Source organism: Fundulus heteroclitus, unplaced genomic scaffold (genome assembly GCF_011125445.2).
Source record: "Fundulus heteroclitus isolate FHET01 unplaced genomic scaffold, MU-UCD_Fhet_4.1 scaffold_44, whole genome shotgun sequence".
NCBI classification, from domain to species: Eukaryota; Metazoa; Chordata; class Actinopteri; order Cyprinodontiformes; family Fundulidae; genus Fundulus; species Fundulus heteroclitus.
The window spans coordinates 362,829-387,301 of NW_023396857.1; the positions used below are offsets into that span (position 1 = coordinate 362,829).

General features: G+C 41.8%; 1 protein-coding gene across 1 annotated transcript in view; it reads left to right on the top strand.

Moving 5' to 3' along the window:
* The window catches only part of slc8a2b (solute carrier family 8 member 2b), a 208,993-nt gene that overhangs the window by 105,825 nt on the left and 78,695 nt on the right, over positions 1 to 24,473 (top strand). Inside the window, exon 3 of the mRNA XM_036131588.1 lies at positions 17,005 to 17,067. The gene's annotated coding sequence lies outside the window, so the exon portion shown is untranslated. The remainder of the gene's footprint in view (positions 1 to 17,004; positions 17,068 to 24,473) is intronic.

Genomic DNA, 24,473 nt, shown 5'->3' on the forward strand with positions numbered 1-24,473 from the left:
GTCTCTGTGGAAGGACTTCAGAACCGGGTCCATGTTCTCTATGTTCTTAGTCTTAGTGAGGACTTCAGAACCAGGTCCATGTTCTCTACGTTCTTAGTCTTAGTGAGGACTTCAGAACCGGGTCCATGTTCTCTATGTTCTTAGTCTTAGTGAGGACTTCAGAACCGGGTCCATGTTCTCTACGTTCTTAGTCTTAGTGAGGACTTCAGAACCGGGTCCATGTTCTCTACGTTCTTAGTCTTAGTGAGGACTTCAGAACCGAGTCCATGTTCTCTACGTTCTTAGTCTTAGTGGAAGGACTTCAGAACCGGGTCCATGTTCTCTACGTTCTTAGTCTTAGTGAGGACTTCAGAACCGGGTCCATGTTCTCTACGTTCTTAGTCTTAGTGAGGACTTCAGAACCGGGTCCATGTTCTCTACGTTCTTAGTCTTAGTGGAAGTACTTCAGAACCGGGTCCATGTTCTCTACGTTCTTAGTCTTAGTGAGGACTTCAGAACCGGGTCCATGTTCTCTACGTTCTTAGTCTTAGTGAGGACTTCAGAACCAGGTCCATGTTCTCTACGTTCTTAGTCTTAGTGAGGACTTCAGAACCGAGTCCATGTTCTCTACGTTCTTAGTCTTAGTGGAAGGACTTCAGAACCGGGTCCATGTTCTCTACGTTCTTAGTCTTAGTGGAAGGACTTCAGAACCGGGTCCATGTTCTCTACGTTCTTAGTCTCAGTATAAGGACTTCAGAACCGGGTCCATGTTCTCTATGTTCTTAGTCTCTGTGGAAGGACTTCAGAACCGGGTCCATGTTCTCTATGTTCTTAGTCTTAGTGAGGACTTCAGAACCAGGTCCATGTTCTCTACGTTCTTAGTCTTAGTGAGGACTTCAGAACCGAGTCCATGTTCTCTACGTTCTTAGTCTTAGTGGAAGGACTTCAGAACCGGGTCCATGTTCTCTACGTTCTTAGTCTTAGTGGAAGGACTTCAGAACCGGGTCCATGTTCTCTACGTTCTTAGTCTCAGTATAAGGACTTCAGAACCGGGTCCATGTTCTCTATGTTCTTAGTCTCTGTGGAAGGACTTCAGAACCGGGTCCATGTTCTCTATGTTCTTAGTCTTAGTGAGGACTTCAGAACCAGGTCCATGTTCTCTACGTTCTTAGTCTTAGTGAGGACTTCAGAACCGGGTCCATGTTCTCTACGTTCTTAGTCTTAGTGGAAGGACTTCAGAACCGGGTCCATGTTCTCTACGTTCTTAGTCTCAGTATAAGGACTTCAGAACCGGGTCCATGTTCTCTATGTTCTTAGTCTCTGTGGAAGGACTTCAGAACCGGGTCCATGTTCTCTATGTTCTTAGTCTTAGTGAGGACTTCAGAACCAGGTCCATGTTCTCTACGTTCTTAGTCTTAGTGAGGACTTCAGAACCGGGTCCATGTTCTCTATGTTCTTAGTCTTAGTGAGGACTTCAGAACCGGGTCCATGTTCTCTACGTTCTTAGTCTTAGTGAGGACTTCAGAACCGGGTCCATGTTCTCTACGTTCTTAGTCTTAGTGAGGACTTCAGAACCGAGTCCATGTTCTCTACGTTCTTAGTCTTAGTGGAAGGACTTCAGAACCGGGTCCATGTTCTCTACGTTCTTAGTCTTAGTGGAAGGACTTCAGAACCGGGTCCATGTTCTCTACGTTCTTAGTCTTAGTGAGGACTTCAGAACCGGGTCCATGTTCTCTACGTTCTTAGTCTTAGTGGAAGGACTTCAGAACCGGGTCCATGTTCTCTACGTTCTTAGTCTTAGTGAGGACTTCAGAACCGGGTCCATGTTCTCTATGTTCTTAGTCTTAGTGAGGACTTCAGAACCGGGTCCATGTTCTCTACGTTCTTAGTCTTAGTGAGGACTTCAGAACCGGGTCCATGTTCTCTACGTTCTTAGTCTTAGTGAGGACTTCAGAACCGAGTCCATGTTCTCTACGTTCTTAGTCTTAGTGGAAGGACTTCAGAACCGGGTCCATGTTCTCTACGTTCTTAGTCTTAGTGGAAGGACTTCAGAACCGGGTCCATGTTCTCTACGTTCTTAGTCTTAGTGAGGACTTCAGAACCGGGTCCATGTTCTCTACGTTCTTAGTCTTAGTGGAAGGACTTCAGAACCGGGTCCATGTTCTCTATGTTCTTAGTCTTAGTGAGGACTTCAGAACCAGGTCCATGTTCTCTACGTTCTTAGTCTTAGTGAGGACTTCAGAACCGGGTCCATGTTCTCTACGTTCTTAGTCTTAGTGGAAGGACTTCAGAACCGGGTCCATGTTCTCTACGTTCTTAGTCTCAGTATAAGGACTTCAGAACCGGGTCCATGTTCTCTATGTTCTTAGTCTCTGTGGAAGGACTTCAGAACCGGGTCCATGTTCTCTATGTTCTTAGTCTTAGTGAGGACTTCAGAACCAGGTCCATGTTCTCTACGTTCTTAGTCTTAGTGAGGACTTCAGAACCGGGTCCATGTTCTCTATGTTCTTAGTCTTAGTGAGGACTTCAGAACCGGGTCCATGTTCTCTACGTTCTTAGTCTTAGTGAGGACTTCAGAACCGGGTCCATGTTCTCTACGTTCTTAGTCTTAGTGAGGACTTCAGAACCGAGTCCATGTTCTCTACGTTCTTAGTCTTAGTGGGAGGACTTCAGAACCGGGTCCATGTTCTCTACGTTCTTAGTCTTAGTGGAAGGACTTCAGAACCGGGTCCATGTTCTCTACGTTCTTAGTCTTAGTGAGGACTTCAGAACCGGGTCCATGTTCTCTACGTTCTTAGTCTTAGTGGAAGGACTTCAGAACCGGGTCCATGTTCTCTACGTTCTTAGTCTTAGTGAGGACTTCAGAACCGGGTCCATGTTCTCTATGTTCTTAGTCTTAGTGAGGACTTCAGAACCGGGTCCATGTTCTCTACGTTCTTAGTCTTAGTGAGGACTTCAGAACCGAGTCCATGTTCTCTACGTTCTTAGTCTTAGTGGAAGGACTTCAGAACCGGGTCCATGTTCTCTACGTTCTTAGTCTTAGTGGAAGGACTTCAGAACCGGGTCCATGTTCTCTACGTTCTTAGTCTTAGTGAGGACTTCAGAACCGGGTCCATGTTCTCTACGTTCTTAGTCTTAGTGGAAGGACTTCAGAACCGGGTCCATGTTCTCTACGTTCTTAGTCTTAGTGAGGACTTCAGAACCGGGTCCATGTTCTCTATGTTCTTAGTCTTAGTGAGGACTTCAGAACCGGGTCCATGTTCTCTACGTTCTTAGTCTTAGTGAGGACTTCAGAACCGGGTCCATGTTCTCTACGTTCTTAGTCTTAGTGAGGACTTCAGAACCGGGTCCATGTTCTCTACGTTCTTAGTCTTAGTGGAAGGACTTCAGAACCGGGTCCATGTTCTCTACGTTCTTAGTCTTAGTGAGGACTTCAGAACCGGGTCCATGTTCTCTACGTTCTTAGTCTTAGTGGAAGGACTTCAGAACCGGGTCCATGTTCTCTATGTTCTTAGTCTTAGTGAGGACTTCAGAACCGGGTCCATGTTCTCTACGTTCGTAGTCTTAGTGAGGACTTCAGAACCGGGTCCATGTTCTCTACGTTCTTAGTCTTAGTGAGGACTTCAGAACCGGGTCCATGTTCTCTACGTTCTTAGTCTTAGTGAGGACTTCAGAACCGGGTCCATGTTCTCTACGTTCTTAGTCTTAGTGGAAGGACTTCAGAACCGGGTCCATGTTCTCTACGTTCTTAGTCTTAGTGAGGACTTCAGAACCGGGTCCATGTTCTCTACCTTCTTATTCTTAGTGAGGACTTTAGAACCGGGTCCATGTTCTCTACGTTCTTAGTCTTAGTGGAAGGACTTCAGAACCGGGTCCATGTTCTCTATGTTCTTAGTCTTAGTGAGGACTTCAGAACCGGGTCCATGTTCTCTACGTTCGTAGTCTTAGTGAGGACTTCAGAACCGGGTCCATGTTCTCTACGTTCTTAGTCTTAGTGAGGACTTCAGAACCTGAGTGGTCTGGAGGGTTGATGCCCTGATAACAAGTCTGTCAGTGTATCAACATCAATGAAGCCCTCATTAATGTGTTCTTCTCAAAGGATTCTGATTCTTTTCCGGTTCTGTACCATCTCGCTCCATTTGGACTCCATAGCCTCCGGTCTGATTCACCATGATGGCGGCGAGTGTTTTCACTGTGAATGCGTTTAAATCCCCATCGGTTCCTCCTCCGTAGCTGTGATCCTGTATTTGCAGCGTGATGACAGGCGGGGTGTCGGCTGAGTGATCCTCTGACGCGTTCCTCAGGTGGATAAATGTTCCTGATGTGGAGCCGCACTTCATTTAAAACATAATAAAGCAAAATAATTATAATAAAAGTCATGATAGGAGTGGAAACAAATTTACACATGAAGCAAGATTTTTCCAAAACTACTGACTTTTAGCTCTTTGAACTCAGAAATTTAACCCATTCAGGTGCACAACTCAAGCTATATGAACACATAGTATACCTATCAGTCAAGACAACGCATCAGCCCCATGACCTTTAGCCAATGGCCTCTACAACACATGAGGGGTAGAGTTTTACTGTGTTTTGCAGACATACTTTTTGCACTTGATGCATCTATGTTGTTTTTTCTCTCCATCTTTCACACTTTGCACTGATTCTTCTTGTTGCCAAACATGTACTGGAACAGCATCACACTTACTTCAGGCTCTGCAGATTTTGGTTCTATAGGTTGGGTGGATAGGGCACAAGCATTCTCCCCCTGAATCATCCTCATTTGGCACATAGGATATCAGGGTTGTGTAACCCGTGTGTGCAAACTTGGAAGACTTGACTGGATTTTTGACCCGAAAACTCCAGGAAGGATAAGAACCCCGAAGTAGCCATGTAAATGGATTTGGCCCATTTCCTTCCACCTCTCTCCAAAAACACGTCTTCCTTCTAAATTGGTGCAGTCAAGAATAATTTTCTGGATGGAATCTGGGATGAAAAGCTGAAAAGAAGACTTCATGTCCTGTGTGTGAGTTACTGCCATTTGTGTTGGTCCTGGTTGCATCCTTATCACATTGGTAGCCTGCGGGGTGACTCTTTTCTTGGGCGAGACCATTCAATTTCAAAATTTGACTTCCATATTTCCTCACTTATTCCATGCTGACTGTCTTGTTCTTTCTTGTTCTTGGCCCTGTGGCTGGCTGCTGACGGCCTGGTCTGGTTACTTGTCTTCATTTTGGAACTGGCTGATGCTCAATCTCGTCATGCTTCAGAGTCACTGTCAGACTCTGAATTTTCAGAAATGCTATCCTCAAATTCTGAAACCTCTTCTTTTGAATCTTATCCCTCTACATTATCATCAAAAACTTCTCTCTCTTCCAAAATCAGTTCCAGTGCCCTCTGTGCATAGTATATTTTGACCACCTTGATTGGTTGTTATAAGAAACCACCCTATCAAAGCTATATTTATACTCTATCTACTACATTTGTAGCAGAAAGAGTGTGAGAAACTAAAGACTACCACAAAACAGAGGGTCAAATGTGCCCAGACAGGAGGAGGAAAGAGTGTTGTGTACACAGAACGTCAGCTTCCACATCTCAATTAGCCCCGGGTCCAGTGGACCCGGACATCTTATATGTAATAGAAATGTGTAGGGGGGGTGTACGACGTGTACTCATTAAAATCGTTTTCTGATATATGTTCTTCACACAAAATGAGCCAAGGCCAGTGAATTTGAGTTTGAAAAATGAATTGATCGTATCATTTTTCTTTCAGTAAAAAATGAAAACGGGTCCCACAGACCCGAACACCACATAAGGGTTAAATGTTTCTGCTGCTGCACAAACTGCTCTGCTCTCTCTGTGAACTCACTCTCAAGCCTGCCTGTCAACTTAAGTCGCTCCTCTCGCCGTTTTTCACCTGTGGGTTGAACCCGGGTCACAGCGTGGAGCGAACCACCAGAGCAACACAGGATAGACGAAAAGCGTCAAAGTTTCTCTCTGCAGAAATAAAAACGCTGTTCTCACTTCACCCTGTGGCTCAGAGCTCATTGAATAAATTCACTAAGAGCTCTCCTGTGTTTGCAAACTGAGACTTTATAGCTTTCACAGTTTTATTATTCCAACCCGTCGCTTTAAACCCACAGAATGTGAAGTGTTTGCAATTTATTGGGTGAATCTTTCTAGTTGATATGATGCAAGTTTATCTCCATCTGCAGTTTTCCTCAGCTAGCCGATCTTTATTCATTCACATGTGGCAGGAGGCAGCAGGAAAATTTTCATATGAGAATCCTTATTCTATTTGCTATTATTTCTGTTTTTGGCTTTTTTCAAGCTTTTATATGCATATATAATACACATTTGTCATACACAAATAAAGTCTTTAGCCAAAAACATTTGCAGACATTTACCACCCAAAACTGCTGCTGATTGGATCAGAGAGCAACATTACTTTCTTCTGCAGGGAAATTTACTTAATGGGCATTTTTGCTCCTATTTGTTAATTGCTTCAGTTGTGGCAGCAGAAAGGCTGATAAGCAATCTATCAGGGTTGGAGGACACGTTGACTGGTCCAGAGGAGTTAGACTTAGCCTGGAGACTGAGAACAAAGTGCCAGCTGCCTTTGCTGACCAGCTAAATTCATATTAAAGCCTCAGCTGTTCTATGGTAGATATTTATGCTTCTTTTCTTGCCAGAAAAACCTCCACGTCTTTATCTGTCAATAATAAAAACTCTATATGGAGTGCCACAACATCAAATCAAAATTCAACGGAAGGCAAGTTTATCCAAAGAGCAACATTCATATACAATGCTGTCAATTAGATTTTATTTACATTGCTACAATTCACAGCACGTCATCTCAAGGCTCTTTACAAAGTGGAATTCAATCAAATCCTCCAGACAGATTGGTCAAAAAGTTTCCTGTCACAGCTACCAGAACGCCAGACCAGGTGCACCTTCTATGAAGAGAAAAATGACAGCGAACAAAAAGTTAAAAGATGAAATAACAGCAAACAATGCAAATTGGAGAGCAGTAGGAGAACTAAGCGGAGTGAGAGAAATAGACCCTGATGTCCTCCAGCAGCCTAAGCCTATAGCAGCATCAGTTGTGGGTGTCTGCCAAAATGTTATGAGTGAAAGCATTAACACAGCCACAGTGGACAGTCGTCTGCATTGTTGATGGCTTTGCAGCAATCCCTCATACTGACCATGCATAAAGCGACAGTGGAGAGGAAAACTCCCCTTTAACAGGGAGGAGAACCTCCAGCAGAACCAGAACCAGGCTCAGTGTGAACGCTCATCTGCCTCCACCCACTGGGGCTTAGAGAAGACAGAGCAGAGACACAGAAAGCTCAGAAGCTCACATTGACCAAGGAGTACTTTCTATGGTAGAGAAGACAGAGCAGAGACACAGAAAGCTCAGAAGCTCACATTGACCCAGGAGTACTTTCTATGTTAGAGAAGACAGAGCAGAGACACAGAAAGCTCAGAAGCTCACATTGACCCAGGAGTACTTTCTATGTTAGAGAAGACAGAGCAGAGACACAGAAAGCACAGAAGCTCACATTGACCCAGGAGTACTTTCTATGTTTCTGTGTTTTCTATGTTCTATGTCGATCAAAGATAAGACATTAATATATCAGAAATCTTTAAGCTTTACTTAAAGTAGTATTTATGTCAAACACGTTAAAATTAATAACAAAAAATGTTGCAAAAACTACTATAAATCAGTATCATGCTCTCTAGGAGCAGTGATGGCCTTCTTCATTCACTCAGTGATCCAGCCTACTGTTCATTATTCAGGATATTTTATCAAAAGATGGAAATAAAAAGGGTTTCATTCCTGAAAGGAGGCAACGGTTTCTACACACCTGCTCAGGTTTTCAGGGATTGTTCCTGAGTTGAGGAGCAGAAGAACTAAATGTTGCCTGGTTTGGAGTAAGCAGCTCTCTGGAAACATGAAGGCTCTACATGGTCCATGCTTGACAAGCAATTCAGACATGCATTTCAGCCCAAGTGCATTTAGTGATTTATTTATTTAGTTTTGTTTTAAAAGCAGCAACTTTAGTTTTTGGCTGGGCTGCAGCTGATCCTTTGGTCTCTTGTAGTTGTCTTGTTTTTTTACAGACGCCACCATAGATACTTTACCGTCACAATAATCTAACGTGTACTAGAAATGAATTTATGCTCCATTCTTTTTTAAGAGTTTATGATGACTATATATATATATATATATATATATATATATATATATATATATATATATATATATAAATGAAATTGATATGGTCCAAATTTTCACATTAATGAGTTTCTACTTCAGTCACCAGAACAGTGAGCTTTAGATGTGCCTGCTGTGGGTTTTACCGTATTGAACTCGGTCCCTTTCTCTAATGTCAGGCTTCCCGTTGAAAAGTGATAAACTCCTCCTGAGAAAATCTCCTCTGCCCTGCTGGCTCATATTTGCATTCATCATCAGTCTTGCTGTCATTGATGTAATCTCCTCATCCTGTGGGAGTTCATAAAGTCCTGCTCTCTGCACGGCACCTAATGCATGTTACGTTATCTCAGCATCCGGTTAATTTTAAATTCTGTCTGCAGAAAGACGGACCGAGCCTGCAGGCGCTGCAGAGAATCGATCCACCTGTAGAACCAGCAGTAACATCTGGAAAGAAGTCAGCTTTTTGAATGCATTTATCTGTTCTTCTCATCGTTGTGCAGGAGCACTTGATCATGCTTCTTTACAAGGTGCAGCACCTCTGTGGTGTGGTGGCTAAGCCTCCATCGTTGATCCAAGGGACCTGGGTTTGAATCCTCATTGGGTCAGGATCGGCATCGGGACTAAAGGTTCTGCAAAGTCTGTGTGTAAGTTGTAACGGCGGTCTGTGGCAGTCCCTGGATGAGGGCTCACTAACTTCTGCGTTTGATTGAGATTTGATTGAGATTTCCAGACCATCAACCCTCCACCACCGTGCTTCATAGTTGGAATGAGGTGTTTGTGTCTGGTTTTCTGTAAAACCTGCATTAAAGCAATAAGCTGGTGAAGATTCTCAGTGATCCAGGTCATGGTCATTCCAAAAAAAAGGTAAAAAACAAAGCAACTGGACTTGTTTTCCGTAGTGAAGACGTTTCGCTTCCTCTCCTGGAAGCTTTCTCAATTCAAAAAGTCTGGAGTAATGTGGAGTAACAAGCTTTATACTACTGCCAAACAAAGGCCTTATAATGGCTTAGATAACATGCAGATTCAACAGAAACAGGTCCACCCCTTAGTAATGGGCTGTCTTAAAGCCATTAAACCAGCAGATTGGACCAAAGCTGGTCCACTCCTCTGTAACGAGGAGTTGTTAGGGTTGTTATTGGCCTGGTTTAAAGGAACGATGTTTTGATCACCTGAATGATGGTGAGAGTTAAGGTGATGATTGGCCGGAATTAATCCTATAGCTGTATTGTAAGTTTTTGAGAGTTGGAACCTAAGGCCTTCTCCTCTGTTTAAAGTTGTTTTCTCTCTCTTAACGTAGATGGCTTCCTTCCCTTTCAAACCATCTGTCTTCTTTGTCCAAAATGTGAACATTTTGGTCCTCACAGACTGTCCTTTGTCCTTAAGGTGTAGGTGGACAGCAGAGTCTTGTCCTGAGGAGGTAGCTCTCCTGTGTTGAGCCATGCATCTGTGGAGAGGCTGTTTGGTTTCTCCAATATAAAGATCTGAACATTCCTCACTGACTGAACTGCATACACCACTCCGCTCATCTTAGGTTTGGGGGTTTTGTCCTTAGGATGCACCAGCCTCTGTCTTTTTTTTTTTTTTTACCTTTTTTTGGAACTGCATTAAAGCAGTGTTTTTTCAATCCTGGACCACAGGACACACTGTTAGGTGTTTACCTGCTGCAGCGCACCTGTTTCTAACGGGCAATTAAAAGCCACATGATGGTCGCAGAGGAGGTGGTGCAATCATTTTATTCTGTGAAGCAGAGATGCATCTAAAACCAAACGGACCAGGTTTGAGAACCTTGGTGTTAAACCTAGAAATCTCAGCTTCAGGCTCATCTGTCCAGAGGAGAGGCAACTCAAGTGCCGCCGTGTTCTGCTGTCCCCAAACGTTTACCCTACAAAATAGTTATGGTCCTCAGATTGTCTGGAAATTGCATTAATATTCATAACCAGTGGCTTCATTGCTCCCATTCTATCTAAGAACCCTTCACGTTAACATGTTCTTAAGTGCACTTTAACGGAAGTTGTCTAATTGGATGCGACCATTTCTAAACACTGTGATGAGTTTTTTTAAATGAAGATAAAGAGGAAGAGGAGTCTGAGGTCAAAGCAGTGAAGGTGATGAGATGCAGGTCTGCTCTGTGTTGAACACTAGAGTAATAAAAGACGGAAAAGTCCACAGCCATCAAAGTTTTCTAGGAGTTCAGCTTCATCTGTATAACTGAGGAATGACTGAATGTGTTGCCGTCAACCTTTAACTGAGACCTTTACGTTGAAGCAGAGACGAATGAGGAGGCGAGGCAGGAGACGTGATGTTGATTAGAGTCACTCACAAAGGTCTCAGCTCTAATTTAACACGTTTACAGACGGGCCCGAGGGCAGCGAAGCACTTCGTCATGAGTAAATGACGCGTTCTTTTACTTCTCCTAATATTATCACCAATTATTAAACCAAAACACATGACCAGCGATCGATATTCCTCAACAGTGCCTCTGAAAGGGAGGCTAAAGTGTGCAGGTCTCCAGAGAGACCTTAGAAATGCTTCTCGCTGAACTGAGCTCAAACATTTATGCCAAAAAGAATCAAAGAAACTTCAAAGTGTAAAAGTGGAAAGCTTCTGGGATTGTTTTATTTTACATTTTTACTTAACATGGTGTGCACGTACAACCGGCCGGTTGCAACATAACGATGAGCCGAATCCCCGACCATCTAAAGCACAAAGTTGAAGCGCTTCACTCCAGTCATCCACTCTGAATAACATCTTTTCTTTACAGAATGCGAAGGATGCTGGTCGAAGGTCAGAACATTTCTTTATCGGGTCGAGTTCTGATCCTCATCCGCAGGCTGAACACGTCCGTGCCACGCCGCACAGTTCACGGCAAAGCAGAGCAAACTTTTCAGTGGGCCAAACCTCTGAGTATTACAAATCTTTTCTCATTTGTCTTGTGTGATAACGTGATTTTCTGAGACACTGAATCTTTGGGGATTTTAATGGTTACAATCGGCTTTACTGGCCAAGTTTTTAGCACACAGACAAGGAATATGACCTCAGCTCCGTTTTGCTCTCAAAGCACAGACATTTTAAATATAAATATACAATTTTGGTGGGAAATAAAGATTTCTGTTGACTGTTCAGTGTCCATCAGAGGGACAGCCTGTCTCTGTGGCGGCTGGTTTCAGCAAGCAGCGCTCTGTAGCGCCGCCCTGAAGGCTAACATCTGAACTGTCTGTGTCCAGCATGGGTGGCGTCTGCAGAGATGTTAGCTGCTCCTTTCCTGACGCCAGACCTGTAAAAGTCCTGGATGGAGCAACGGTCAGGTTCTGAAAACACCAGTGGATCAGCCGATCCACTTCCTGTTCATTTTCAAACCATAATCATTAGGTTTAAAGCTAAAGTTGGTGATCCTGTTCAGAAACACTTTTTGTTATACTGGGTAAAATCGTCCTATCCATTGGTTGTGCCACATGCCAATCATTAACGCCACTGTTCGTGCTCGTTCCTTCATCGTTTCCGCTTGCTGGCTGCGCTCTTCTAGTGTTTATGTACCCTGTTAGCTTAGCCGCTAGGTTAGCGGCTAGCTTTGGTGTTAGCCGTTCATTGTAGCTCCGCTGCTCTCACCGTAGACTTTGAACATGGCTGAGAGTCACAAGAAGAGAACCACGTTCATATTTATGAGAAGAAGAGTAAGATCTCTGTAAAAAGAAATAAGACCAGAGAGGATTTGGGAGATTTTTTTCACGTGATCCCCCTGAAGAGCAGGTAGGACAGTCTTGTGCGTGCGCAGTTGTTCAAAAAGGGACTTGGGTGAAACTCCCAGAAAAATTGCCGACTCTAGCTGTAACACTGACTCTTGAAAAACATGATAGTTTTAGGAATTTATCTAAATATTACACGCGTTTCATCTTTTGAATGGAATTACTAAATTAACTTTCATGCTGTTCTTATTTATTGAGATGCATTTATGTGCAATTAAAGGAGCTATAAGTAAGATGTTTACACTAAAACCAACCTAAATCATTCTCATTTGTCACCTGTGACAGTAGGAACATTGCCTATAGACAATCCGTCCTCTCCATCAACAAAGTCTCAGTCACGTTTTTCTCAGAGATTGTTTCTATTGTTTTTCTATCACAGCCGGAGCTTTTAGGTCTACCTGCATATCAGACGCTATACTTTCTGTTCCTCAGAGGACCCTGCTGATGCTGATTAGAGTAAACCTCATTTCTTGCTGAGTGAATATAACAATAAAGAGTTTTTATCGTCATTTTGTAACCGTAATGAGATTTTTAATAATTTTTAAAAGCGATTAACATACAATCAGTCCATTCTGGATCAGCATTCAGGTTTTACTGCTAGCTTCAGCCAGAATTATGCCACCTCTTCCACATGTGCGCACACAGCTCCAGGCTCCACAGCTGCTCTGAAACGAGCTGCGTCCTTTTACCGCAGCCCTGGACTGCCAGACCCTCCATGCCTGCGTTCAACCTCTCGTAATTGCACTGCTGCGATGCCACATGTGCGCAAATAACAGTTTTTTTCCGGCTTCTTTTTCTTTTGACTCATTGTCAGGTCATGGTCGTGCGGGTCGGTATAATTAAGCGGCCCGTTTTGTTCACTCTTCCCAGTGGCTTGCAGCTAGTGCCTGGCCAGCGGCCCGAGTAACGGCCAGTTTGTAGTCCGACCAATCAAATTGCACGATAAAGGAGCCGCAGGTCCGTGGGAATGTTGTTTTTTTCTACCAAACATGTGGCGCAGATCCAGGGGCAGTTTGATAGACATGAGAGCGCACAGAGCAGCCATGAAATTATATCTGACTTTTGGGGGCATAGCCATTTTTAGGGGGTCTTAAGACTCCCCGTGTTCTCTTGTTCTCATTTCAGGCCTTCTGCTGTTGTCTCCGGTTCAGCAACAACTAGGCACTAAGAATGCGACAGTTGCATCCCATGTGTAGGATTTGTCTGTGTGCGGTGGCTAAAGTTATCTGTGACGGTGTCGCCTGCTGACCCAGACAAAGACGCCGTTTAGAGGCTCAGGAAACCGTCGCAGGTGTCCGGGGTTAATTAGCTGAGTACGTTGTCACACCATGAGTTTCCAGTAATTAACTTTCTCGCAGCATTCTAATTTTCTGGTTCATCTCTACACCATAATCATCATCATTACAAGAAATTAGGGCTGGAAATATCTGCCTCTATGAGTAATAAACCTGTATAATGTTTAAATTTTTCTTTCTGGTTTAAATTTTTTACACTGTTTACCTATAAATGTGTTGAAAATTGTATTTGTTTTCTGGAGCTGCACAATAGTGCTGCTGGTAGCACTTGTGCATAAAGGTCCTGGGTTTAAAGGGGCCTAACCACTTATTATATACTATAAAAAACACAAAAAACACATATACATCGTCAATTAAAACAATATATGCCAAGCCTTCTGTTGCAAATCCCACTTTCCGATCGGAAAACTCAGCTGTAACGGCAGCTAGAGTCGGATAAATCAGCCTTTTGTCAGATCCAACATGGCAGCTCCTCTCATCAACAACAGTAAGCTGTGATAAAACAAGTTTATTTTTCAATTCAGTTCAATAAAATTTCATTTATATAGCGCCAATTCATTAAACATTTCATCTCAAGGCTCTTTCCAAAGTCAGACTCCATCAGATCCTCCAGATTAGTCAGAAAGTTTCCTCTCTAAGGAAACCCAGCAGGTTGCATCAAGTCTCTCCAAGCAGCATTCACTCCTCCTGAAAGAGCGTAGAGCCACAGTGGACAGTCGTCTGCATTGTTGATGGCTTTGCAGCAATCCCTTTACAAGACGCCGTTGTGAGAATGCGTCTAAAATCAATGCCACATGAAGCGGCTGCAACTCTGAGCCGAACAAATGAAAAGTGATGCTTGGATGTGGAAAGTCCAGCTTTAAAGGACGTTTATAAGAGCTGCTAAGAACAAAACAGCAGCTTTCCTGGCCGTCGCCATATTGGAATCCCAACCTTTTGTGTTTTGAATCTTTATTTTGGAATCCCGACTTCTCAGACAGTGTTAGCTGAAACGCTTTTTTATTCCTAGCTTCTATTTTCAAATGTAATGCAGCGTTCACCCTGATGGTGTTTACTTTGTCCTTTTTGATCTTGAAAAGAACTTTGCACAGCAGACATATGCATTGTTGTGCAATCTGCCAGCAGAAACACGGAGCTGTCAGAAAGCAAGATGGCGACGACTGACGCCGCTAAAGAGCCGGCAGACCGTCCTGCAACGCCTCCCGGTGAAGAGACATCCTGGTCCACAGCGTTAGGGTTCATTTATCTCGTTTTTTTGCAGCTCTGCTGGGCTTTGCTGACTCGCTCGGCTCCGCTGCTTCTCCTTGTTTACTCCCTGCGTGCATGTCCAATATTGTACCTATAGTAAATGTGGTAAATATACACAAAAGCACTTTGTGTAGTAACAAATAAAGCAAAACAAAGTGTATAATGGAGAAATAAAATGACCCAACAGGGTGTGACAATTTAATGGAAAAACCTGCAACCAGAGCTACAGTAGCTACTGCTGGAAATTCATAAAGTACGTGACGGGGGCCCTTTAAATCCCAGCCTCACATATTCAGCTGGTGTTTGCATGTTCTCCAGTTTCCTCGCACACTTCAGAAACAAGACTTTTAGGTTAACTGGTGTTTCTAAATTGCCCTTCAGTGTGAGTGTGTTGCCCTGTGAAGGTACCAGCATCCTGTCCAGGGTGCACCCCGCCTCCCAGACGATGGGACACTCTCTTTACTTTAGAAAACGGTTTTGTCCTTAAGTTGATAAGAAATGTGTAGTTTGCTGAGGACCCAAATGCAGACTGGACACATGGCGGCTGCACCGAAATCTAAAAACTCAGAAAATAGGAAGGGATCACAGTCTAGAAAGGAACAACAAAGAAATGAGGTGGATGATGGCAGAGATGATGAAACAATGGAACGATCTGGGGATGAGGTAAAGACACCGTAGGGTTCAACGTTCTGTAAAGATGGATGAGCTGCATGAGAACCGGGGGGGATCAGGAGAATATAACGCGGGGAGGAACCTGAGCAGCGAAACAGGGGGAAGGTGACGAATAGCCACAGAGGAGAAAACAAGGGAAAAAACTTCCAAAAAACAGAAAACAGAACCAAGCATGGAGTGAGAAACTCAGCATAAAGGAAGGAGCTGGTGTCAACAGTCAACGGCCAAATAGCCAAACAAGTTCAAATCAAAGCGCAGAGACAGAAATATCACCTGAAGGATGAACTCAGGGAATCTGGGCTTCCAGACAGTCAGGAAAACCCCGGTTGTTAGTTAACATCACATTTATAAAGACGCTCTTCCAGTAATTAATAATTCAAACATTTAGCTTCAAATGTTTGAATCTGCTGCACTGAATATTCTGGGAATTATTGCTGGCTTTAAAAACATAAATAATCTGAAACTGTTTGTGGAAAAAAAGCCCCAGAACCTGCAGCGTAGGGCTGGACGATAATTCAATAACAATATATTTAGATCGTCTGCAGTTGAAAAACCTGGCTTCAAACAATTACTCGCCACTCTTGATCCGCGATATAACGTTCCGGGACGCAGGTTTTTCCCTAAATTGAGCAACTAATGCAGAGAATCAGTGCAAAATGAGCTGCAATCTGCTTCTTCCCACGCCACAACCTCGGACCTCAGCCCTGTTTCAGCCTCTCAATTATGAAACCTGAGAAGTAACTAGTGTACTATTCCCACCTAAATAGGCTATTTTATTTATTTATTTGGTATATTTATTTTGGTAATTTTACTGGTCACTTTAGTTTATTCTTTCAGTATTCAATAACATAACTCAGGTCTCTTGAGTTATTTTTCTTAAAAAAAAATTCTGTTATGGTTAAAAAAGTTGGTTAAATAAAGATTTAATTGGAATTCTGTGTTTGTTGTTCTTTATTAAAATTAAATCATTTAGCAATATCATAAAATGTCCAGGCAGAGCTGCACATAAAATATGGTTTTAAATATTTTCAATAATTATCGATATCGATCAATACGCATTTTTTTTTATCGATAAGCTTTTTTTCTATATGGTCCAGCCCTACTGCAGCGTGTCTCAGGAACATAGATGCAGGTTAGAATCTGGGCATCCTGCGTTTATCTGCAGACTCTATCAGCCGCGGCGCTCCTGTCTCCTGCTGCTTCCCTCCATCTGTTATCGTCAGACGGCGTGCTGGAAAACAGTCGGTCACGTTTCCCCTGGAGCCGCCGTGTTTGTGATGTTTGGGATGTTTGTGGCGTTTATCCGTGACCCCTCTGAGCGGATGATGGTGCCTCTGATTAACTGACATCTAAACACATGAGAGCTGATCACTGACCTACACCCCCCCCCCCCCCCCTGACTCCAATCTTTGCGCCATTGAACTCCTGTGGAATACGCTGACGGCAGCGTCTCGATCTGTTGCCTCTGTCTTATGAAACGGTCACGGCGGTTTAAATGCTTCACTGCAAAAACAGATCTAAAAATAAGTAAAATATTCTTAAAGTTAGTGTATTTATTCTTGATTTGAGCAGGTAAATACGATTATCTGCCAATGGAATGAGTATTTTGACCCCTAAAATAAGATAATTAGATATAATACACTTGAAATAAGATGATTGAGATGAATTGTTCCTATTTTAAATGCAGAAATCTTACTCCATTGGCAAATCATCTTATTTACCTGCTCAAATCAAGGACAAATACTCCAATTTTAAGAACATTTTACTTATTTCTAGTTCTGTTTTTGCAGTGTTCTGCTCATTTCTTAGCTGCAAACATTATTCTTAATCGCTTCTCTTCATCTTTCTGCAGCCTGCCGATGAGTAGGAGCTCTATGCGGATCGAGAGTTAAAGACAGAGCGCCTGAGACCGGTGGTGAGTCCCTTTTCTTTACCTTCTGCACAAACTTCATCCCAGGGTGAAGGGGAAGCATCTGAAATGTCAAAGGTTCAATCTGAAAAACTCACAGAGAAAAAGGGAATCAATTAGAAGAGTTTTATTGATACAAATTCAGTTTGGCGCTCAGACCTCGGCAGGAAACATGAATGTTGATTTATATTTTAATATACATAACAGATGTATGAGAGTAGGGATATTTCCCCCGGGTCTGAAACTGGTGGTGGAGTGGAGATAGATAAAGTAGGTAGTCCAAGAGTTGGTTGAGAGGCGATAGCTTTAGCTGGTCCCGCTAGGATAACTTAGATTGGGAGCTGTCCATGCTGAGCAAGCGTGAAGCGACTGTGGAGAGGAAAAACTCCCCTTTGGGAAGAAACCTCTGGCAGAACCGGGCTCAACATGGCGGTCTCTGCCGGACCGAGGGAGTTGCGGAAAAACTCCGGAGAGTCCAGGAGGAACAGCAGTCTGTTAGGAACGAGGATGAAGGTGCATTGACTAAGCCTGGTAGAGCTTGCTACTATGGTGGAGGAGGGGATGGAGGTGGGTTGAGGGTCATCCGAATCGAAGTCCGACATGATCAGTCTTCTCGCAATTGCTGAGAAGCAGGCTGAGGGATGATATGGAGCAGCTTTTAAGTAGAACGCTGGATGCTGATTGGACTTCGTGGAGGTGTGGCCCGGAGCAGATTGGATGTGACAGAAGCGGACCGGCCTCCAATTGGATGGAAGTAAGCAGAGTTTCTTCAGTTGAACTTTCACTTTAGTTCCATTTTAGCTTAAGATCCTCCGCAGTTACACCCGGTGGTTTACAGATTAAGCTGTCAAGTTTTATTTTATTTTTTTGTGTCAAATATTTTAAAATCAACACAGATTACAGGAAAAACGTATAAAATGATCATAGTTTCAGCGTTTATCCAAAGGTAACAGCGTTGGCGTCATTAAGTACCTGTTTTATTTCTTCAGTAACGGAGTAATCTAATTACTTTTTTTTCCCTTTCGGGACCATTTAATATAACGCTGCACTTATTATAACTCAATCAATTAAAGCAATTTTTCAAATAAATAAATAAATACAATAAAAAAATGCATTTAAACCAAAAAATATGCAACTTTTCTTAAAAGCAAACTCTGAGCTTCTAGAGAGTTTGTTCTGCTGCCGGAGGAATGTGGAGGAATGAAGGCGTTACGGCCAGACTTTTTCTGTTCCGTTCACATGCGACCGACGGATCAACTACGTTCTTATTTTAATTAATGAGAACGGTTCCACGTTCTCCGTTGACTTCTCCGGACGTCATCATCGACAGATCAAATTACGGAAACATTTTCTGATCCGGCGGGGTCAATCTCCACATCTGCAATCGTAGCAAACAGGAAAAAGAACGTCAGCAACCTGCGGTTTGTCAAAGTTAAAAAGTTTAAACGTGTCATTCAAATTCTTTGACACTTTAGATCATAAATAGTAACTGCATGCTTCCTTTGTCTAGTAACTAGTTACTTTGAAAGTGCCGTAACTAAGTTAATTCACCCCTTTTAGTAACTTTTTTAAAGTAACTTATCACATACTGATCATTACAAAAGTCATTAAATTAAATAACAGAATGTAAAAAACATAAAAATACTTAAAATAGAAATCAATAGAGTAAAATGTATTAAATAGAAATTTACATTTATTAAAATTTATGATGGCTCAGGGTTCGTTCACCTTTGGCCCATTTCATCCCTGCCTACTTCCATTTTGTTACTGTTAATTAACATTTTCATAACCAGCTACTTAATCTACTGAGAACTTCTTGTGTTACAGCTGAATGTTTTTGATTAAATATGGAAACAAATAAGAATAAACAAATGTAAACAGATATAATCTGGTTGAATTTGACTTTGTAAAGTGTCTTAAGATGATATGTTTCATGAATTGGCGCTATATAAATAAAATTGAATTGAAAAAATCTAATTGACTGTATAAAATCTCAGTTATAATTTATTTTGATCGTGCATAATTTTCTTAAAACCCTTTTATTGCATCACATCTTCAATTACTTTGTTTATGATATTGGTTTTGCCCATTGGATACAGAAATAATAATAAGAAAAGCGATTGTTATTATTATTATTATTATTATTACTAATATTGTTGTGATATTAATAATAGTAACAAAAACTATAAGAAAAACTAAAAGTAAATAAAATAACAATAATAATTAAAATTTCCAGAATAATAACTTATTATGGTGACTCAGTAAATCACAGAACGTTGATGTGTTGACGTGGTTCGACGTTAAAAAACAGCCCAATCGACAGACAGCGCTGCCATATTTCATGTTGCAGAAAAAATAAAACTTGAATGCATGTCTGAACTGAGGCTCTCCTGAAGTTCGGTTTGCACTGAGAGGAATTAAACTTGCAGTCGCTGCAAATCTTCATTCAACCCTCTGAACTGCAGAGGTTAGTAATCTGAACCGGCCCTGAAAACTAAAGCCTCTCTGAGCCGTTTTTCACTCCCGTTTTGTTTTGCTCTAAAATAAATCTTCAAGAAATATTGTCTTGAAACTGGGGAAATTAGAGAAATGTAAATGATGAGATAATTTGTCAGAAAAACAATGACCAGTGGGCACGGCTGGGGTCTAAAGCGATGCATTCTGGGTAAGTGTGATGGAAACGGCTCATTAGACGCAGTCAGCAGGAGTTCAGCCGTGTTAGGATGAATTAGGAGCTCTTTGTTGGTCGGTGGGGTCGGCGACCGACTTTCATGAATGACTGCAGAACATGTGCAGATTTTAGTTATTTCTGTGTTGTTAATTCAGATCTGCCTAACTCTATAAAAATGTTTATAGATGTTTTTATAGAGGCCGTTCCAAACTCTGTCTCCATGGACCACATTAACCATCCTGCTCTACCATGAAAATCCAGTTAGCTGCAGGTTTTTAACCCTCTAACGCGTCCATTACTCGTCATCTGCTCTCATATCTGACATATTTAAAGTATGTTTGGACTCTTCGACATTTACTGATCAGGTTTATGTGCGGCTGGATGGTGAATAGGACCATGAAGCAACAATTAGCCGTCACCATAAGCCAAACTGACGTCATTATAACAGGTTGTGTTGAAGAAACTGTGTTGTGTAAATGATAGAGGGACTCAGACCTGCCAGATGTGACCCTGACAGATGTTTTTATGGATGCTGTCTGCGTGGGTTTGGGTCTCCTTTCTTAAAACATCCATCGTCTTTTCTCTTGCATCTTTATCGGGCATCTGGGAACCACCTTTTGTAACGCTCTCATCCAGGTCAGAGCTTGAAATCATATCTCCAAAAAGCATCTTTATCTTCTAAGTGCACTTAAAGCCTCTTCCTGTCTGCTTTCTATGTTTGTTTGTTTTTCCCAAGCACTGGTAATACTGACCGCTGTTGACTCTCCGTCAGTTCTTTAATTTAATAAGTTCAGACATGACCAGATGGCTGTGGTCCTTGGGCAAAACCTAAGCCTCAAACAAGAGAAAACGACCCTTCATGTGGAGAGGAATCTTAAAAAGTGAGCAGCAGAACCTTCTGGCGATCGCACATCCCGTTTTTCTGAGTTTACAGTGTTTTATCCAGGAGTGTTAAAAGAAAACGTTAAAGCAGGAACATGATAAAAGTGATGAGTGCACTGTAGAGGGCATCAGGGGGAGGGAACATTATGTGGAAATGGTGACGCAACATGTCAGGACATTAAGCAGGAAGTTAGAGCTTGGGCACAAACACTTCCTCCATATGGATAACAGTAGCTGTGTTAGGTGTCGCCATCTTGCTTTCTGATAGTTCATTACTCCAGATGGCACAATAATATTAATATTCGCTGATCTCACCCGGTGCAAAATTCATTTTAGTCTCAAAAAGGATAAGTAAACACTATCAGGAGGAGCTATTGGTGTGTATAGTTTCATTGGAAGATGAACACTGCAAAAACAGAACTAGAAATAAGTAAAATGTTCTTAAAGTTAGTGTATTTGTTCTTGATTTGAGCAGGTAAATAACACTATTTGCCAATGGAATGAGATTTTTGCACTTAAAATAGGAACAATCCATCTCCATCATTTTATTTCAAGTGCAGGATGTCTAATTATCTTATTTTAGGGGTCAAAATACTCATTCCATTGGCAGGTAATCTTATTTACCTACACAAATAAAGGATAAATACTCTATCTTTAAGAACATTTTACTTATTTTTAGATCTGTTTTTGCAGTGAATATATTGGTTTTTGTGTGGGTTTTATAGTCCTAGTATGTGACTAAGCCTCTTTAGGCCTGTGGTAGTTACCATGACTCTGACTCTGATGACTGAGAGACTGCAAGCATAATCAGAACTTAGTAATGTCATGACTGGCTTTAAAATGAAAATGGGTTTTCTAAATTCATCGCCACCCTCCCCTTTAAAGGAGCCTTGGCTATCAGGTCACAGTCATTTAAATATGCTTTATTTTGGGTTCACATTTTAGAGCTTTTAAGGCAGAAGATGAGTTATTTTTGCTAAACCATTGCATATCAACATTAACTGTTTTTGTTTAATTGCAGGGTTCTATGTGAACTGCCGTTTTTTTATTTACTCAGGCATCTGTTTTGTAACTGCAAAAGGGCTAAAAGCCAAAGACAGTTGATTAGTTTTTTGTAAAAAGCTGAGATTTTGTATAATAGACATGGGTGGAGTTGTGTAAACCAATTATTTTGCCTTACAGGCTGCAAGTAAGTCCGGCAGAACCAACAGCATGTTGACAGAATCCATTTAGAGGCAGAAATTCAGCCGGAGAATCGATCAATAGCGAGATGGCTCGTGTTGCTCTGCTTTGTAAACAGACGTGGGGTTTTAGCTGAAATGGAAACAGTGTCTGCAGTTCTGCTGATGAGACCCGTCGGTCATGTTTTCTGACAGGATTATGAGCCTTTATTTCTGCTTCGGCTGGCCGAGCAGCTAATCAGTCCAGTTGGATTACTTTTAGAAAACTTTGAGTTCTTTCCCCTCAGGCTGATCCAAATTATATTGAAATCAGAGACGAGAAACTTGCGTCTCTACTTAGCCAACCCTAGACCCCAGCCCGATCCGGTGTTGTGAGGATCTGGGCTACTTTAATGAACTGTCCTGTTGTAAAGCATCTTAGAAGCTAGATCTAATGATCGCTGCTACAAAACGTAACAGTCATGTAAAATAAAAGTAGCTTTCCCTATGACTGTGTGATTATAATGCAAATTTATACAAAAAAAGAACTTTGAGCAATATAAAGTACAAACTGAAGAAAATACCGTTTACATTTTTTGTAAAATGTTTGTCAAAATGCAATTTGTATTGAGGGGGGAAAAAATGGGACACCCTCATGTTTATTTTGTCTTAAAGTGACTGAAGTCACCCTGCGCTAAAATGAGCTTTCTAAAAACAGCAGAACAGTTTCTTCACAGATCGGTTCTCACTTTGTCCGACAAAATAAAGATGCTAATCACTGACTGATGGGAAAGATGAAGCAGGAGCAGCAGATCTTGTTAGCCTAGCGCTGCCTTAGCCAGGCTGCAGATCTTGATGTTAGCATTCCCGCCACCTGGTGGTAGACATCGGTATTACGGCGTTTTGAATTGAATTCCTGCAGATGGATGCAGAAAAATATCCGTTTAAGGTCTGTGCTCCATAAACCAGCCTTGGAAACCGTGACGTCAGACCACTGTTGTGAATTCCTATTCTCAAAGAAAGCAGCCGCTGCTGTTTGTGTTCATGAAGAATAAAGCACAAATTTAAACTTGAAATTTGTATTTATTAGTTATTGAAGTTGTAACTATTTAAACTGTATGTTGTACGTTTTGAATGAGATTTCAATTATTATGAGTTTACAAATGTTTGTTATGCACAACTTCGGACTAATATGCACACAATTGTGCTTTTATGCACAAGTTTGTTTTGAGAGTGATCTTACCTCATATTAAGGCCCAGTCCACACGGATATCTGGGAAAACGAGTAACTTTTTTGCGTTTTGGCCTTTCATCCACACCGAAACTCTGACTAAAAATGATTATATCTGAAAACTTTGGCCAAAGTGAACATTTCTCTAAACTAAACTTTTGAGCCTGAGTGTTGACATGACAAAAGTGACTTTTAGGGTCAAGTGCATCACAGTGCGTGACAAATAATGTGGTGCTGACGTCACACGTGCAAACAATATTATTTTTTAAACCCTCTCTGGAAGAGATTAATTTTTATAAAGACCCGACTGCGTGTGTACTGAAGCTGGAACCTAACCCTTTCATGTGCACTACAGGTTCATTGTTCACCTTCTGGGCTAAGCGTTGATATCCAGGTAAGCCAAATAGGCTAACATCTGCTGGCATAACCTGATCTTCTTTTCCTCTTTGAACTGGAGGATGTTATTTAGTCAGCAGCAGTGAGCTGTTGGATAAAGAGCTGCAGGCCACAAGCTGAACACCCGCGCCTCCTCAGCAGGGTCTCAAGCTCTACTAATCATTTTCAAGGACATAAAATAAAATCCAGTTATAGTCGTTCAGGGTTGGGAAATTTGCCTCACACTTCACGTTAATTTTCCTCCAGTGCTGCAGCTTTACATCCAGAGCTGTGGATGTGATTTCACCTCATACTAAATCTAAGGCAGTTTCTTCTGTCATCAACCTCAGTTTTCCCCCCTATGTAAAAATGGACATTGGTTTAGTTAAAAGATATGAAGATATAGAGTGCAGATTTAGATATAAACATAACATTTATGCGTAGATATGATGTAGAAATAGATTTAACATTTATATTTAGCATTTCCTGTGAAAAAAATACACGTTTAAGAAAGCTAAATAACAGAAATGTGACAGTGAGAATCTTTGCTAAATGTTTACACGATAAAGATAGCTGTGAGACAGAAAGGAACAGTTAGAGCTGCTGACAAATGATTCGTGATTTAAGAACACGGGCGCAGACAAAGAGACAGAAGGAGGAGCTGAAGATGTCAGATTTTCACTGAGAGTTACCAGAATAATCAGACGCAAAGCTCAGGTTGAGCGGCTTTAAAGACAATCTACGCTGAGATGGTCTCTGGACATTAGCAGAGGACAAAGACTGCAGAGAGGTTTAACGGAGGATCTGAAATGTTGAAGGCACACGAGCAATGAATGCTTATTTAAAAAGCTACAGCTCACCCCTAAACCACAGTTCATTCTGAGTCAACCATTTTAACGTTCATGCAAGAGAATGATGCCTTTCCACTGAATGAGAACCATTACGTTTAATTAAGTTCTCTCTCAAGACGGCGTTTTAATAGAACGTAGCTCCATATGGAGATGCAGCAGATCATCGGGCTCTCAGTAACCAAACAAGAAGCAGAAAAATGTAACTTATACTTAATAAAATAGCAGCATTTTCAAAGAGAGGT